Consider the following 18349-nt stretch of genomic DNA (forward strand, 5'->3'; position numbering starts at 1 on the left):
CATGTCTCAATGATACTACTACAACTTTTAGTCTCTTACAGTGAGCTTGTCTTTCATCTAGCTGAATGGTTAAACTTCCATTAAATATGCTAGCCTCTTCTTGTTGACCATTTAGATCAACTATTGTTTTCCTCAACTTTTGTTGGGCGCGGGATCTCCCAAAGGAAGTTTTGGGGCTAATATCCCATATTTTGTTGCAATTTTGTAATTCAAATGTAAAGACTCTGCATTTTGTGGTCATGGAGCACGTAGTTTTTAAAGAGTCATAAGGTTGTCTGCCCTTATTTTGAAAATGTAACATCGGCTGTAGAAAATATATCCATGCTCCACAGAGCATGGGATTGTATAAATAGAACTAAACTCTAAGTAGTTAAAAAAAACTAATCAATGATGAAGAATTGAGTCATATCTTTGGAGCAGAAGTCTAGGTTGGGTTGTAGCGTAGGTAGAGGCTCTCTTGTTGAGTGCGCAGAGGCCTAGAATTCTGCAGCTGAGTGTGCAGACCCCTGGAACTAAGGGCGCAAGACGATTCGAGTCTATAATGATCTCGAATTAGCAATAAAGAGAAGCATTCTATAACTTATGTGTCTTTATTTCCTATTTATGAATCTATTATATTGCGTATGAATTTCACTTCTAATGCTTATATGATCCACGAATGTGTAAAATTGTATTGGCTAAGTGAACGCAAGGAAGAACATCTATTTATGCGGAAAAAATAAGATCTATTAATAATATAAGTAAGATACTTAGCTTAGTTTGGGAGATATCACAGTTTGTTGCCCTAACAGTGGGAAAGGACTTTAGCCCCTGATTAGGGGTGCACAGAAGCTGATCGTAATAGTTCGCGAAGGTACTGAATGGCAGAGAAGAGGGATAAGCATACTACGGAAAGGCAGGTATAGTTGGAATAAACCGACATCACAACCATCTCAAGGGTGCGGAAGCTTGGTTCCAACATCCCCCCATACTGCTTTGGGAAGACTTTAGTCTGCACTCTGTGGGTCGATGCCGAAAGGGCCAGTAGTATAGGGATTTGTTTGGCTAACTAACGTTGAATGTGGCTCAGGCCCCCACAAGCCAACAAATGGTTTCATTGTTGGGACTGGAATTTGCATAAGAGATGTGTGATGTCGTATCATTGGAGTCCAACTAAGAAAGAAATCAAAGGTAGGTTGGATAGAAGGATTCATGAGTTCATGGCACAAGAAAACAGAAACTGACAACTCTTAAAAGAATAGTGGCTAGATAGGTACATGTATATGGAGATCTACGAAATCTTTTTCGCGTCCTTCCCTACTGAGCTATATGAGTGGGTCACGAAGCTAGCAGATAGCCAAGGAAGGTGGAAACTTGATGGTCCTATTGTGTGGACCCCAAAGCTAGTGTGAAGAATGGAAGCATCGGAGGATAAGATTGTGTGCATCATCGATCGTTGGCTCGATCGCATTATAGGAGGATTTATGACTGAGTTCATGGTTAACACCTTAGTCAGCCATAGCGATGCACAGCGACGCTTTTCCAAGGACCGCGAGGTAAGTACGTAAAATCTTTGAATACTTGGATTAAAATGTTGCTGTGTGAAAAGCGGGTTATGTAGCTACCTTGATGTTCGGGTCTACGAGAAGTGGAAGGATTTACAGAAACGAAGGAAATAAGGGTCTAGAGCCTAGCCTCTTGATTTCACCTCCATGAGGGGACGAAGAAGGGCTTGTGAAGGTCTCTCCGTGAAGTGCTATTCAGTTGATAAGACAAGTATTTCTATGAATTCCACCTCCACCCGCACCACCACCAGCTTCACCTCCATCACCTTCAACTTCACCCATACCACCTCTGCCTCCATCGCAATTCAATATGGCAAACACAGTGAAGTTTCCTTTGTTTAGAGGTTTGGGAAATGAGGACCCGAACCAATTCTCATTCGTTGGGAGGGTTGTATGGGAATTTCAAGATGTTGTAGATGACCATATAAAGAAAGAGACATTGGTTAGTGCTCTACAAGATCGCGTGCTAACCTGGGATATTAAGTACTCTAGCGATAACCTGAATTCTAGAGTAGTGGACTGGTGGACTCCAGTATTGTAGCAATAATGCTACAACTCCTGGGGCTTCCTATCTCTAATTTTATCAACCCGGTAGTTCGTACAAACTTGGAAGCGACGGTGCTGTATGCACAAGTACTAGCTCTTGTCGCAGCTGTCACTTGGTCAGCTGGCACAAGTCCGCTAGGGCTCAAGCCAACTTCTATATGCTCTCAGAAGAAGCTTGCTAAATGATGGACAAAGGCTATCTCAGAGGAAATTAATCTACTTTGCAAAAATGAACTGAAAGCCAACCAAAACGTGGAAACCCTAGTAAACCCTAATCTGACTAGCTTAACCTCTATGATGCAATGGTGGGAGTGCAAGTGTCTGGAAATGATGCCATTACTTCTAATGATGTGAAATGCATGAACTTAAACTACTTCTATTGAAAAGAACATGTTTTTGTATTTTTGCTTAAATGGTTGGAGTGATGATGATTTTGTTTCTTATTAGGGTTTGACTGTGCAGAGGTGGTGCGAAGGGAGAGAAAGCTTGGGAAAGGTCAGGAGGGCTAGGAGAGGTTCCATGGGATCCCTAACATCATTCCATAGGAGTCCACAACGTTCAGATGCTCGGCAACCGAGTTTGCAGGCTTCTACAGGATGTCTGCAGGGGATCCTACAGGAAACTCAGGAATTCTACAGGAAGTCTGCTAACTTCTACAGGATGCTCTACCATGGGAGTTTTAGGTGATGGTGAAGTGATGGGGTGGTATGGGTGGATAGGTAAGGTGGAGATGGAGCTGTGATGGCTCAGGGACAGAGAAATAAGATGGAGAAAGAGTGCATGAAGTTGGTTGGTGGATAGAAGGATGGAAGCAACGGAAGGTCAAGAAAATGGAGTTACGTGGACAATGGAAGAGTTGGAAGGTAAACGAGCTGAACAGAGGTCGAGTAGATGGCTTTAGGCGTGGTTAGGAAGAAGAAGAAGGAGGTGGAATGATACTGGGCAGTGTAAATAAAACAAATTGCTTATGTCTTGCACCAAAAACGAGAATCCATTAACTTATGCTACCTGTGCTATTAAACCTATGAACAACAATGTAAACCGTGAAAAGAAGTCGTGCATGGAGTTAAAATGAAGAAGTATGGTTCAAGATCAAAGTGCATGGATGGATCTACAATTAAAATGACTGTGTTGCAGCTTGCATGGAAGTAAAAGACTGCGTTCTTTTTGGTGGTTGGTATAGACTGCACCCCAATCCCTAAACAGAGATGGCAGTGAAGGCACTAACAACCTTTTTCTTGGAGCTCCAGTGAATTACAAACCTCCTATTCTGATCTAAGCAACTGAAAGTGATTTAACCATAAGCTAATCCTACTCAATTCTCATTAACGAAATCAAATCAGCAGACTGTGTTCTTGAAATGCATATCAAACAAAGAAACAAAGTGCTGGAAAGAAAGGCAAATAACACTACAAGAAGAGGAGGTCTATTGCTCTCAGGTTGGGCCCTTAACCTGAGAGCTATAGCTCCCCTAAGAACTCAGAATCGAATCCAAATCTGACTGCCTTTATTAAAATATCATGATCATGAGTCTAACAACATGCCAAAATTGGCTTACAAAGAGCAAAAACAGAGCTACAACATGACTAACCACTAGCTACTATCTACTGGCTAACTAGCTAACCAAATTGACTAACTGAAATGAGGTCTTAAGCCCTCTTATTTATACAATTTGAGGACCCAACAGTCCTCATAAAATTTAGGGACTTGGCTGCCCAAGACTTGTAGTTAACAGCAGTCCTACTTGACTTGCTTGGCTGCCCTTGTGCTCATTGATTTGGTGGCCTTTGAACTCCGAGCTGATGGTGGAGAATTCGAGGTAAGGGCCCATAAATGAAGGGGACACCTTCCTACAAATCCTCTAGCTTGTTCTCCCACGAATTTGGCTGCCAAGTGCTCATTAAGACCTTCAATTTTGTCTCCAAGTGGACCAAAAAGGCTACACAAAGCACCCATTAGACTTGTTGGCATAATGACTAACCAAATTCACTCTATTAACATAAATGTAATAAAAAACATGCAATAAACTAATGAGGATGGTGGATTAAGTCAAATTAGGAGGTTGAATGAGCCCAAATAATTGTCCATTTTTGGGGCTCATCATCACCCCCCTACTGAAAGTGTTGCTCATCCTCTGAGCAACCAATCTCTCTCCTCATCTTTGATGGCCCTGGTGGCTTCTTTGGCTAACATCTCGGCCGATTTCTCCTTTGGCTTCCCTCTTTTCAAACTTCCTGTAGAAACAGTTCGCTGGCTTCCTGTAGAAACAATCCTCTGTCTTCCTGTAGAAACAGTCTGATAACTTTTCTCTGTCTTCCTGTAGAAACAGACAGCACCACTGTATCTTGCTTGGCTGTGGGCGATTCTCCTTTCCGCTTGGCTGTGGCAGCCTTCATCTTCTCCCCCTTTCTGCTCTTCTTCCTCACTGTTAGAAGGACTGATATCTTTGGCCAAAACTCTTCATTCATTTTTGTGGCACATTCACTTAATGACTGTAGAAGAAAATAGGAAATGCTTAACTTCTTTTATGCAGGTGAATCATTCCATGTCTAAGTTTACACAACAACCTAAAATGATAACCATGGATAATGATGAATTATGAATTCCCTTGGCATGGTGAGAGTGATTCCTTTCCTTATGCTTTGGTTAGAAAAGGAAATGTTGTTGATGGTTTCCCCTTGGACTCAAGGAAGAATTCCTGGGCTGTGTGATATTAATGAACAACAATTCCTTGGCTTCAAGACTTTTGCTGCCCAAATACTCGGCTGTCCGTGTATAAAAGGAAGACTTGGGTTTCCACAGACAAGGCACAGAGCTCAATTCTCATCCCCAGTGATCATACAGCCATGTAAATTCGAATTCTTCATGCATAGGTTAGCCCTCACAGTGCTTTAGCTTTTCTACAGGAGGAAATTTTTCAACGGGAACTATGGAGGAGAATTTTGACACAAAATCGAATGAGAAATTCCATGCTACACACAAGCAGCTGCTATTTTTGACTCACAGGCAGGCTTATCTCTAACTCTCCTACTCCCGACAGTTCAGTTCACCATTTATTCCAACACATATCATGACAACATGTTCTTGTGTCCTTTCATCACTGATTTTATCTGATACAAATTCAGGCATTCCCTGAGTGTCAACATCCATAGAAGTGTTTGCAACACACTGTTCTGTCTTTTCAACTTTAATTTGAGCTAATATAAATTCTGGCATTCCCTGAAAGTCCCCCGGAGGAACCTCTGCCTGTAGAACCTCTGTAGTCTCGGTGCTTTTATCCAATAGTGATTCTGAGATCCCTTGTGCTTCTATTGATTCCTTTGACTTCTGAGAAGGCTGTGAGGAATCCTCAAAACTACTAATCTCAATACGTTCATCCACCAATGGTCCTGGACATCCTTGCAAGTTAGCCATCACGTCATCCTTCCCAGCAGCATAGTTTCCTGTGTCTTCATTGCAGTTCTCATCCAATGAGGATGTTGATGGTCCTTGCATTTCTGGCAAAAAAGCATCCTGCTGAGTAGCCTCTGTTACACATCTCCCTGCATGGCCTTCATTTATTTCTCCCAATATTGGAATTGAAATAGGCTGTTTTGACTGTCCAGAATCAACATGTGTTTCTTGAAAAGATGCAATAAAAGTTGTGTTTTGTCCAGCATCATTGTCTGTCAACACCATGTCCCTTGGATTTTCATTCATCCCACCTTGTCTTGTATCCTCCATCTCTGTCAGACTGCTCCGGAAGGCTATGCTGTACTTCCTGTAGAAGACCCACCCGTTTTCTGTAGAACGCCCTTGCACAGGTGGGTTTTAAAAAAAAAAAATGGCCGAGAAAGCTTGGTGGAGGATGACAAGTTAATAGATTGTGGAAACTTCAGTTGACGATGTGGCAAGTGCAGATGACCAGCAGTTCGTGAGTTTCAGCCGAGCGGTTTAGTTGCTACGTGATTTGTGGTGAGCTGGCAAGGACATGAGCGCTGGATTTTTCAAACTGCAGTGATGTTATGAACTACATGTCTTCTTCTCTCTGTTAATTATTTGACATCCTGTGCACTAGAGTTCAACAGATCTACCACTAACTGTGTTTTCCAACTTCCACGTGAATGACTGATCCATGCATGATGCGCTGATGATCCCTGGATGAGTGCAATCATACTTGCTACCTTTCTAACTGAATCTCACCATCTCATTCATTCATGCAATGATTTAGATTAGATCTATGCAAATAGATGAACAAGGTTTAGTCACGTACCTGAAGTCAAACGGCCGCTTGTGAAGCTTTTTGCTGCTGCATGATCATGTTCTGCTGCTGCATGCTTGGATTCCTTGGTTGCATGAGGGCATGGCTGATGATTTTTGATTGCTTTTCCTTGTGCAGGTGTCCTCTGGCCGGATCTGAGCTGCATGCAATTGTTTCCACGTTCAGATCTGCACCTTCAAGCTGCTGCTGCTGCATGGTCACAAAACCAGAACTTGTTTTCGCCATTTCTCCCAAACGGCAAAGCGGATCGATCTGAAACTTGCTGAGCATGTTTCTATCATCATTATGCATCTCCCATAGCAAAATCGTGATCAATGGATGCACGAATTTCGAGAAAAATGGAAAATGGCTGAAGATTTCAGAGCTCGATTTCTCAGAAACCGTGCATCGGAATCGGCTGAAACTGCTTGGGTAGGTTACCATCACTCACATGCATATCCCCATGAAACAGGTTTTGAAACGGATGCACGGATATGGAGAAAATGCAAAAATGGCTGATGGTGATGAAGGCTGATTTCTTGGAAACCGTGCACCGGAATTGGCTGAAACTGCTCAAGCATGTTGCCATCACCCTTGTACAATTCCCCATAAAACGGTTTGTCAAATGGATGCATGGTTTTCAAGTTATGGCAAAAACAAATTTTGTTCTATGTCTTTTTGCTTCAAGGCACTTTGCATGTGTTTGCATGGAAGGGAAAACTGAGCTTGGGCTGTGATGCAGGTATGGAGATGATGGAGGAGGAGTTGGAAGATTGCATGAGGGCTTCTGAACCCTTGAGGAAGCTACAATGTTCGCCAAACCACTTTTTGGAATACATGTCTAGTTTCCCACAATTTCTACAGGAAGTTCCTGTAGAAGCACAATGAGAAGCACAATGAGGTGAAAAAAATGATGGAGAGAGGCAAGGGATGGACACACAAGTGCTTGTAGGCCTGATCAACAGATTCCCACCATTAGATTCACTTTTGAAATTGGATTTGGCTCGTCCAAAGGTTCTACAGGATGTTTCCTGTAGAAATACAGAGCTTCCTGTAGAAGGCACAAGAAAATTCCTTTGACCTTGATTTGAGTGCTCCTCCTATCATGAAACGTCCTTCTTGCAACCTGCATTTAGCCAATGGAGATTAGTTTTATTTTTCTTTTCTTTTTCTCTTTTTTTTTTTTTTTGAAAAACAACTAGGGCGCCTCGTGGAGGTTTTCACCCTAATTGCCTGCCCTGGGCGCCTCCAAGGAAGGTTTTCACCCAGGGATCTTATTCCATTTTTATTTTCTCTTTTTTCCAACCCATTGACCGCCTCATGGAGGTTTTCAATCAATGAGCCAATCTAAGGCGCCTCCAAGGAGGTTTTCACCTTAGATTTTTATTTTTCTCTTATTTTCATTTTTTTCTCTTTTTTTTTTTTTTTTTTTTCTACCCTACCCTACTTGAAAAACAAAATCATTTTCAAGTATAAAAATACTTCCAATGGAGCCATGTGCACATCGAGATTAGATAAAAAATGATGTGAAGGCTCGAAATGCATGCTTGGACAAGTATCCAGATCTCAGAGACCAAATGATCTGGCGTTGAAGGGATCAAACAAAGCTGAGGAAGAAAGCACTGCTGCAACTTAGTGACCTTCTGAAACCATATCTCAATATAACTTTGATATCCTTGGTCATCTTGCTGATTTGGATCATTCTTCATGTCACCTTCTATCATGACCTTCTGATCTTCCTCTTTTTGTTGATCTTTCTCTTGAATACATGGAAGATTTGATGGTAACCATGAAGTAACTCTCTCGATCTCTGATTCTGATCTCTTCTCTTCATCAAGTGCAGCCCATGGTTCTTTGATCTCCTCTTTGGAATCTTCTTTTGCTGGATGCGGTCCTTCAATGCTTGCAATATAGTCTTTGCTTTGCAACACTCTTCCTGAGCTATGGTGAAGATCATTGAGCTCAAGAGGAGTTGTTTGCATATGATGGGCCTCAGATTTGCAATGGGGTTGAGCTGCTCCATTATATGGCTTTGGACATGGTACGGGTAGTTGAGTGGAGGTGTGAAATTGAGATGGAGATGGATGGCATTGTGGTTGGGTAGGCATTTGGGGTTGCCTTGGTGGAGGAGGAGGCGATGGTTGTAGATGAGCAGGTGGTGGAGGAAAATGAGCGGGATGAGAGTTGTACTGGGGCCTCCACTCCTGATAAGGTGCATTCCACTGAGGTTGTGGCTGAGCATAAGAGTGAAATGAATGAGCAACTGGTTGGGTATAATATGGATCTGTGAAGGAACAAGGAGGAGGTGTGAACCAGGAAGGATGAGCAGGGGGACCCCAAGAGGGCATGAAAGTGGCTTGGTAGGGGTCATAATAGGTCTCAGGTGTCCCTTGCAGTTCCTGCTGATAAGATCTAGGTTCATGCAGCCAACTTTGGTTCATAGAATAGAGTGATTCAGTGGCTCCCTTGGCTCTTTGATATGCAGCTTTGATTCTGGGCAAGGAAGGGCACTGATCTGTAGGATGGTATTCTTCACAGATGAAACACACTTCTAGGGAGTGCATTGGACATTCGTTCCTAGGATGCTTTCTAGTGCACCTAGGACAAAAGATGACCAAAGCCCTCTTGGCTTCCTCTTGCTTCTTTTGGATCCGCAAGGTATCCAGTTGCATGGCAAGAAACTGCCTCATATCACTCTTGAAATCTTTGATCTGATTTTCAAATTCATCTTTGGACAAGATGTTGCTCCCAACATCTCTACTTGTAGCCATTTGCTCCAGAGGAATGTTTTCTTCTTCTTCTCCCCTAGAGGTTCTTTAAATATGCCTTGATGTCCACCCAGGGGTTCTTCTTCATCACAGCCATCGAAGAAGAGAGAACGTTGGCTGTGTGAAGCAGTGGGGGGGTGTTGTGCAAATATTTTTCTAAATTATCTCTACTCCTACAAGACATGAAATGAAATCTTTTTGGTTGATTTTTGCTTTTTTCTACTTCTACTTGCAAAACTGAAATAGATTGAACTGCAACTAACTATCTTGCGAAAATGAAAATGCGGAATTGAAATGAAAGCAGGAAAGGACTAATCTATTTTACTCAAATGAAATTGCAGGAATGAAATGCTAGGCTACGCTTGCGAAATTGAAATGCTAATCTACTTTTGCATAAACAAAATTGCATAATGGAAATGAAATAAACTACTTAGAAGAAGTTTTGTAGTGGAAAATAGAAGAAAAGCGACAATTACTAATACTCTGACGCTTCCCCGGCAACGGCGCCAAAAAGATGGTGGGCTCCAGTATTGTAGCAATAATGCTACAACTCCTGGGGCTTCCTATCTCTAATTTTATCAACCCGGTAGTTCGTACAAACTTGGAAGCGACGGTGTTGTATGCACAAGTACTAGCTCTTGTCGCAGCTGTCACTTGGTCAGCTGGCACAAGTCCGCTAGGGCTCAAGCCAACTTCTATATGCTCTCAGAAGAAGCTTTCTAAATGATGGACGAAGGCTATCTCAGAGGAAATTAATCTACTTTGCAAAAATGAACTGAAAGCCAACCAAAACGTGGAAACCCTAGTAAACCCTAATCTGACTAGCTTAACCTCTATGATGCAATGGTGGGAGTGCAAGTGTCTGGAAATGATGCCATTACTTCTAATGATGTGAAATGCATGAACTTAAACTACTTCTATTGAAAAGAACATGTTTTTGTATTTTTGCTTAAATGGTTGGAGTGATGATGATTTTGTTTCTTATTAGGGTTTGGCTGTGCAGAGGTGGTGCGAAGGGAGAGAAAGCTTGGGAAAGGTCAGGAGGGCTAGGAGAGGTTCCAGGGGATCCCTAACATCATTCCACAGGAGTCCACAACGTTCAGATGCTCGGCAACCGAGTTTGCAGGCTTCTACAGGATGTCTGCAGGGGATCCTACAGGAAACTCAGGAATTCTACAGGAAGTCTGCTAACTTCTACAGGATGCTCTACCATGGGAGTTTTAGGTGATGGTGAAGTGATGGGGTGGTATGGGTGGATAGGTAAGGTGGAGATGGAGCTGTGATGGCTCAGGGACAGAGAAATAAGATGGAGAAAGAGTGCATGAAGTTGGTTGGTGGATAGAAGGATGGAAGCAACGGAAGGTCAAGAAAATGGAGTTACGTGGACAATGGAAGAGTTGGAAGGTAAACGAGCTGAACAGAGGTCGAGTAGATGGCTTTAGGCGTGGTTAGGAAGAAGAAGAAGGAGGTGGAATGATACTGGGCAGTGTAAATAAAACAAATTGCTTATGTCTTGCACCAAAAACGAGAATCCATTAACTTATGCTACCTGTGCTATTAAACCTATGAACAACAATGTAAACCGTGAAAAGAAGTCGTGCATGGAGTTAAAATGAAGAAGTATGGTTCAAGATCAAAGTGCATGGATGGATCTACAATTAAAATGACTGTGTTGCAGCTTGCATGGAAGTAAAAGACTGCGTTCTTTTTGGTGGTTGGTATAGACTGCACCCCAATCCCTAAACAGAGATGGCAGTGAAGGCACTAACAACCTTTTTCTTGGAGCTCCAGTGAATTACAAACCTCCTATTCTGATCTAAGCAACTGAAAGTGATTTAACCATAAGCTAATCCTACTCAATTCTCATTAACGAAATCAAATCAGCAGACTGTGTTCTTGAAATGCATATCAAACAAAGAAACAAAGTGCTGGAAAGAAAGGCAAATAACACTACAAGAAGAGGAGGTCTATTGCTCTCAGGTTGGGCCCTTAACCTGAGAGCTATAGCTCCCCTAAGAACTCAGAATCGAATCCAAATCTGACTGCCTTTATTAAAATATCATGATCATGAGTCTAACAACATGCCAAAATTGGCTTACAAAGAGCAAAAACAGAGCTACAACATGACTAACCACTAGCTACTATCTACTGGCTAACTAGCTAACCAAATTGACTAACTGAAATGAGGTCTTAAGCCCTCTTATTTATACAATTTGAGGACCCAACAGTCCTCCTAAAATTTAGGGACTTGGCTGCCCAAGACTTGTAGTTAACAGCAGTCCTACTTGACTTGCTTGGCTGCCCTTGTGCTCATTGATTTGGTGGCCTTTGAACTCCGAGCTGATGGTGGAGAATTCGAGGTAAGGGCCCATAAATGAAGGGGACACCTTCCTACAAATCCTCTAGCTTGTTCTCCCACGAATTTGGCTGCCAAGTGCTCATTAAGACCTTCAATTCTGTCTCCAAGTGGACCAAAAAGGCTACACAAAGCACCCATTAGACTTGTTGGCATAATGACTAACCAAATTCACTCTATTAACATAAATGTAATAAAAAACATGCAATAAACTAATGAGGATGGTGGATTAAGTCAAATTAGGAGGTTGAATGAGCCCAAATAATTGTCCATTTTTGGGGCTCATCACGGACATCGAAGCAACATTGAATAGGGAATTTACTAGGCCTAAATCTGAAGCGCAGTCGATTGTTGGATTCGAAGAGATCATGATGCTACCAGGTGAGACACCTTGGGAACTAGATCAGAGGTTGAAATGTATGATCCATGTAGCCAACATAAATTTGACAGATGGAAAGCATCGCAAGTGGTTTTTGGCTTTGCTACTACCACACCTAAGAAGTGCGTTGTCACAACAGAAGATAACAACTCAGGTAGAGGCCGTGGATATTGCCATGATACTATACGAGACTCTTATGCAAGATCCTAATCTAGGAGTTTAGCAGATCCACGCGCAGATGAAGAACCTGTGCCTTGAGATGCAAAGCTTGAAGTAGGATAGGACAATTCGACTAGAGGTTCACAAAGAAGTATGGTGCGTAAAATGCAAGAGTCAGTGTCATGACAAAGACCACTGCCTGGTATTTACAAATTACCTTGCAGGAGGAGGACCAATGCCTTTAAGGCTAGAAGCTCAAGCAAGACATAGCACAACACCTGCTTTGTGGTGCGCTATCTGTCAAATAGTCGGAAATCATTCCACAGATAACTACCACTGGTTACATAAGTATACGGAAACTTCGCAATAGTTATTCTGCAGTGTTTGTGGATCGATGGGACATGACAAGAATACTTGTAGGAGCTATTAATTGATGATGGATAGAACTCCTACCTATAGGGTTCAATCCGAAACATGGCCCCTTGACTAGAATGCAGGGATGACGTGGATAAGATTTCAGGGGCGTCGGCGAGGCCAAGGCAGAGGAGGACCTTGTAGAGGTCGAGGAAAGTTGATTTACTACAATTGCGGAGGACCAAGACACTATGCCTGTGATTGAGCTAGTCCAACACGTTCGTCATGCAAGTACTGCACACTATTTGATCATGAAACACAAGATTGTCCTATGCTGATAGTTAGAATACATGTCAAAGAGTCACTACCACCTCCCCCCACTCAGAACCTGTAGATGATGAGGTCTGAGCCGCGCAAGGAAGATATGAACATAAATATAGTGCTCCAAAGTGGAATCGTGATGGGAGGTGACAAGGGGAAACAACCAGAAGACAGTACCTTCGTTTGCAAAGCCCTGACGAAAGAGGCTGGGTTTGATTTGGAGCGCGTTTAGCAAACCTTCACGGAAGCTAAGAAGAGCTTCACTGAAGCCTCCACTTCCGGAAGTAAAGATAAGCTTGAGCCAGAGATGGACCCCTCTATGCTCACTATTCTCCTCAAAATCTATATGAAGTTACTGCGCGATAGTAAGGCTGTGAAATGATGATAGGAACTCATCAACATATGTGCTAGGACTGCACCAGGAGAACCATGCATAGGCTAAAAGATCCAAAAGCATAAAACAGGTATGGGGCATGAAATGAGACTCACCACGCAGATTGGAGAATATGAGACGGATTAAGTCATTCTGGCTTTAGGATTAGATGCAAATGTTTTACCGAAATAGACATGGGAGCGAATGAGAAGATATGCACTACAATGGTCTGCGATTCAGCTAAGGATGGTGAACCAACATAAAATCATACCCATGGGGTGATTGCAGGGAGTAACTTTGGATATTGAGGGAGTGAGTGTGCTGGAAGATTTTGAATTAATAGAGATTGTTGATGACAACAATCGATACCCTGCACTCATGGGAATTGACTGGGCTACTAATATGAACAGGGTAAGAAATTTGAAGAAGTGAAAGATCATATTTGAGAAGAAATCATTACACGTAATAATACCCCTAGATCCTTCTAAAGGATGGCACTATACTGAACCAGTCTACGACTATAGGAGTGATAATGATCTATACTGAACCAGTCTGCGACTATAGGAGTGATAATGATATGGACGAGAGTTCCTACACTTCATATTCTGATGAAGAAATAGAACACTAGTAGAATCGGCTACACAAAGTAACTACATTGAATTGCAATAAGGTGATCCAGTCGTTATGCGGTGTGTCGTCATAAGAAAGGGAGGTGCCATAGAAACAACGATTCCATACCTTGGACTAGGTACTACGTGTGACACCCACAAGATGGTGTGGTACGCACAAAGGAAGCTTTGATGATTGGTGCAAATGTAGGAGAATAATGTGAGCATGATTTGGGAAACCTAAGATGTGACTTATAGGAAAGTATGATGGATATAATGATTCATGCACATGGATGCAAGCCTATGGAGAAAAGCCCCAACTTGAGGAGATGCACATGTACTCAACGCTACAGTACCTGGTCAATAAGCCTCTGTTGGGGGGGTGTGAATTTGCATATGGCTCTTATTGTTCCAGGAGTATGATTTTGAAGTTGTTGTGAAGCCTGGGCGATTGAACACAGGACCAGACCACCTGTCGTGCATGGAGACAGGGGAGGAACCTACTAGTATGGAGGAAGGATTACCTCACATGCAACTCTTTGCTATGCGCATCACAGATGGACATTTTGAATATATAATACACTTTCTAACAATTGGAACTGCGTTGGAAGGATACTTTGTCCAGCAAAAGAAGGAATTAGTAGTGCGCTCAACAGATTTCTCTGTCATTGCTTGGCATCTATACAAGATGGGGAATGATGAAATACTGAGGAAGCATGTCCCCGAGTTTGAACGAAGTAGGATCCTCACAGATTCTCATGGGGGCACAGTAGGAGGACATTATGCAGGAAGAGAAACTGCATAGAACATTTTATGTGTCGGGTTGTTGTGGCCAACCCTTCATCAAGATTCAAAAGCATATTGTAATGTGTGTGATGTATGTCAACATATAGGTAGGCCATTGTGGAGGGATGAAATGCCTTTGAATCCACAAATGACATTGTTAGAATGGTCATTGTTAGAATTTAGCATCCTAGGAATGTATACATCAATATGCACTGTGATAAGACAACAAAGAACTTCAATATGTCTTGTGAGAAGACAATAAAAAAATATGGAAAAATCTTCACCATTTTCTCATTTCAATTTTCTTTATTTTCATTTTCCCACAACTTCCATTGAGTAAAAATTCATTCATCTATGTTCACATTGACCAATTATATCTTCACACTCATCAATAGAAATCTCATATTTCTTTTTATTTAATTATGCAATTGACTTTTGATTGGATATGTTTTGTATTCCAGATTTAGTATTTTAATTTTAATTTGCAATTTAATTAAATTTTGATTGATTTTTGGAGTGAAAGAGTTGAAGAGATGAGGATAATAATATTTCAACCAATTCCATTGCTGCAACAATAGAAGAATAGAAATTCGGGCCAACCAAAATTGATTGACAAGAAGTATTCTCCAATAGATTTAGTATTGGGAATTCTTTTTGTAAAATTATAAAGAGTGGATTGTAGAATGTATTAAGGGGCTTCTCTTCTCTGCAATTTTCGAATTATTAAAAGCATTATTGTAATGAGTATTTAGAGTTGTAGTTGAGAGGAGAGAAAATCTCATGTCTTGGGGATTATTGGGGAATTTTATTTTGCATTTTGAATTATGTAAGGCACAACTCGCACTATTGCAACCACTGTTTTAACAACAAAATTTCTCCAACATACTTCGAGGGTGACATCATTGTCATGTCATCAACCCCATGTGGAATCTCCTTAGTGGTGAAACATGTCACCAATCTTTTCTATGTCAGGCCTCTCAATAATGTTGAAACTCACTACCATGTGTCCTCCTTACATCCATGTCATGCTCATGTCATCTGCCACCATCAACTCTTGAGGGTCAATCAACTACTGCCATGTGTCATCTATGATGAGAGAGAAAAGTGTCCCTTGAACCTTTATTTTGCAAATGATTTCCTTTATAAATCCCTGCTCCCCGAAACCCTCCATGATTTAAAAAAAAAATCAACTTATAAGAAGTTATGAAATTTTGAAATTTTGAAGTTCCAAAATTTCAAGGCTTTAAAATTCCTACCTTCCTTGGTTTTAAGGTTCCAAAGTTTGCAGTATGAAATTCAACATGATTCCTTCGTTCAATGCTATCTCGGGTTTCTTTTAAATAAAAGTTTGAAGCTCCATTGTTCCAACCTTCTGACATAATTTTTTTTTTTTTTTTACCTTCTCACATCCTGAAATTCCATCATAGTGAGACTCTAATCCTTGGAATCTTTGAGACTCAGAAGTTCTGAGGTTTTGAAATTTAGTGATTTGGTATTCAGCATGCTTCTGATTTACTAATACTTTGGCCCTTTGAGATTCCAACCCTTTGATATTCTAACATTCCAAAATTTAGGGATCTAATATTCATCCCGCTTCCAATTGACTAAGACTCTGACCCTCCAAAGTTCTGAAGTTTTGAAATTTCAGCCTACTTCACTAGTTCTGAGGTTATGAAATTCAACCTGCTCCTAAGGACGTCAATATCCTTACTTCGGCTATCAATAAATTGTGATCCCGAGATCCATTTCTCTTCTTCCATGTACCGTTGGGATTCTATTTCTGAGCATTAACCACCTATATTATCTCCAAGAGTATCTAGTTTTCTCTCCTCAGGTAGAATATCTTCTAAAGCATGGGACTCCCAACCACCATAGTCATAATTTTGTGGATACTCCAACAGGCCTCTTGCTATGATGTCTCTACATAGCACTGCACCAACCATGGGACTCCCCATGAGGTTGTGTTGATGCCCTGAAAATTGTTGTATCAACATTGGGGGATAACCACCCGGTCCGGACCTTAATACAACTCCTTTTCTGTTTGGAATGGTGGCTCCGACTGGGGATAATGGGACCAGTTTCCCAGCAATAAATAAACGGGATGAATGAATGATTGATTGACTAATCTAATGATAGGCGAATAACTTAATTTATCAGTGAAATAAAAGAATTACTACTAATCTCGGGAACTATTGTACTTTGAAGTGTAGCGCTTGATGATCTATGTTTATTAACAGGCATATAGATGACTCCATTTAATAAACATGGACATTTATTCATTCAAGGATTACTTTGCTTAAATAGTTAACCAAGGTGATTAACGCAATATTGCTACACTCATCATTTATACCATCAATACATATATGATCAAAAGAAAAGCATTACCCTAAACATCCAATAGTGGAGGGAATAAAGAAATGTTGTTAAAACACATACATATATTCGATAATAGAAAAGACGATCAAATAACAATTCATATAAAAAGAATGGGTTCAGACATAGATAATAGTACCATATGAGCTGCGAGTCACTCCCAATATCAATCGCTATTTGAAATTCTTCCTCTAACGCAGAAATACTTTCAAACAAAGACAGTAGTGCACATTTGCATAAAAGCTTCTTTGTCAAAATCAGAATGATTGGTCCAGTTTTATAAAAGAATATGCCTGAAGTACAGTAGTGCAACTTCAGGCTTTAAGTCATGTACAAAACTTTACGACCCTTTCTAAAAACATGAAAGGGTCTATAAATACTGAATTAAACTAACTATCTATGAAACTGAAATCCTACTTAATTGGTATCAAATGATCTTGAATATCTCATTCTCAGCAACCTGGCAGTCGGCGGCATGAATCATCAAGTAGGATGTTTGCCTTTAAACTTGAGCTGACTTATCGCAAGCATTGGCTCCACTTCGGGCGGTCTGTTGAGGCGAGAGTTAAGCTGGGCGGCATAGGTGGCATCCTGAATATCGGAGATAATATACCCGATTGCATCTGTAAGGAATTTGAGGGCGGCTCTTTGACTGTGTGGTTTTACCAAGAAGAACCAATAGGTGTCCCATGTTAAACTGTTAATTCCAGCAATTAATCTCCCCTTTTCCTCTAGATCTGGATAACATGACTGCTCCAATGTTTTCACCGCTATCAATTTACCTGGAGTGCATTGGGAAATCATGCTTGACAAGTAGAGAGTATTATTAACCAATTCAACCAAATTACTTGTGGTTGATTTGCATCTTGAAATTGCCCTCTCTGCTTTCATTAACTGGGACTGCCATTCTGTAAACAATATTTCTTTATGTGACTCTAAAATTCTTGGTAAATTTGCCGCTTGTCCCTGATCGGTATCTTGCCAGTCAAGAAATTCAGTTAATGTTTCTTCAGCTTGATCCAATTCTGTTCTAGCCTTTTCTGTTTGTTTACTTATTGATGCTGTCAAATCGCATAGTGGTTCCGCCTGGGCGATTTGTTGACATAGAAGCTTGATTTGTGTTATTAATGCCTTATTTATCTATAATGCTTCTAATTTGAATTCGGCTATCTGTGGAACACCCTTTGTCTTCTCAAGTTGTGCTGATAGTTGAGCAATCTGCTCATCTTTTGACTTCAGCATTTGTTCATTTGCTGCCCTCAGTTGTGCCAAGGCTTCAGACAACTCTTTCTGCTTCTGGATTGCGCTGTGATCAATCCTCTATTTCTCTTCCCGCAATTGTTGAGTTAATTGATTATTTATTTGTTGTTGTGTTAACAATTTCTGTTCTGCCTGCTCCGCTTTCTGTTGTGCTTCTGTTAGCTCTGCTTGCAATAAAAAGATTTCCTGGTCTTTCGTTTTTAATAAAAGACTCACCTCTGATGCCTTGTCTATTGTTGCTGCCGAATAGGCTCCAGCATATTGTGATAGTTTTGTTAGGTC

Source organism: Pinus tabuliformis, chromosome X, assembly GCF_031772625.1.
Source record: "Pinus tabuliformis cultivar Carrire ecotype Pingquan chromosome X, CPIR1, whole genome shotgun sequence".
Lineage (NCBI taxonomy): Eukaryota > Viridiplantae > Streptophyta > Pinopsida > Pinales > Pinaceae > Pinus > Pinus tabuliformis.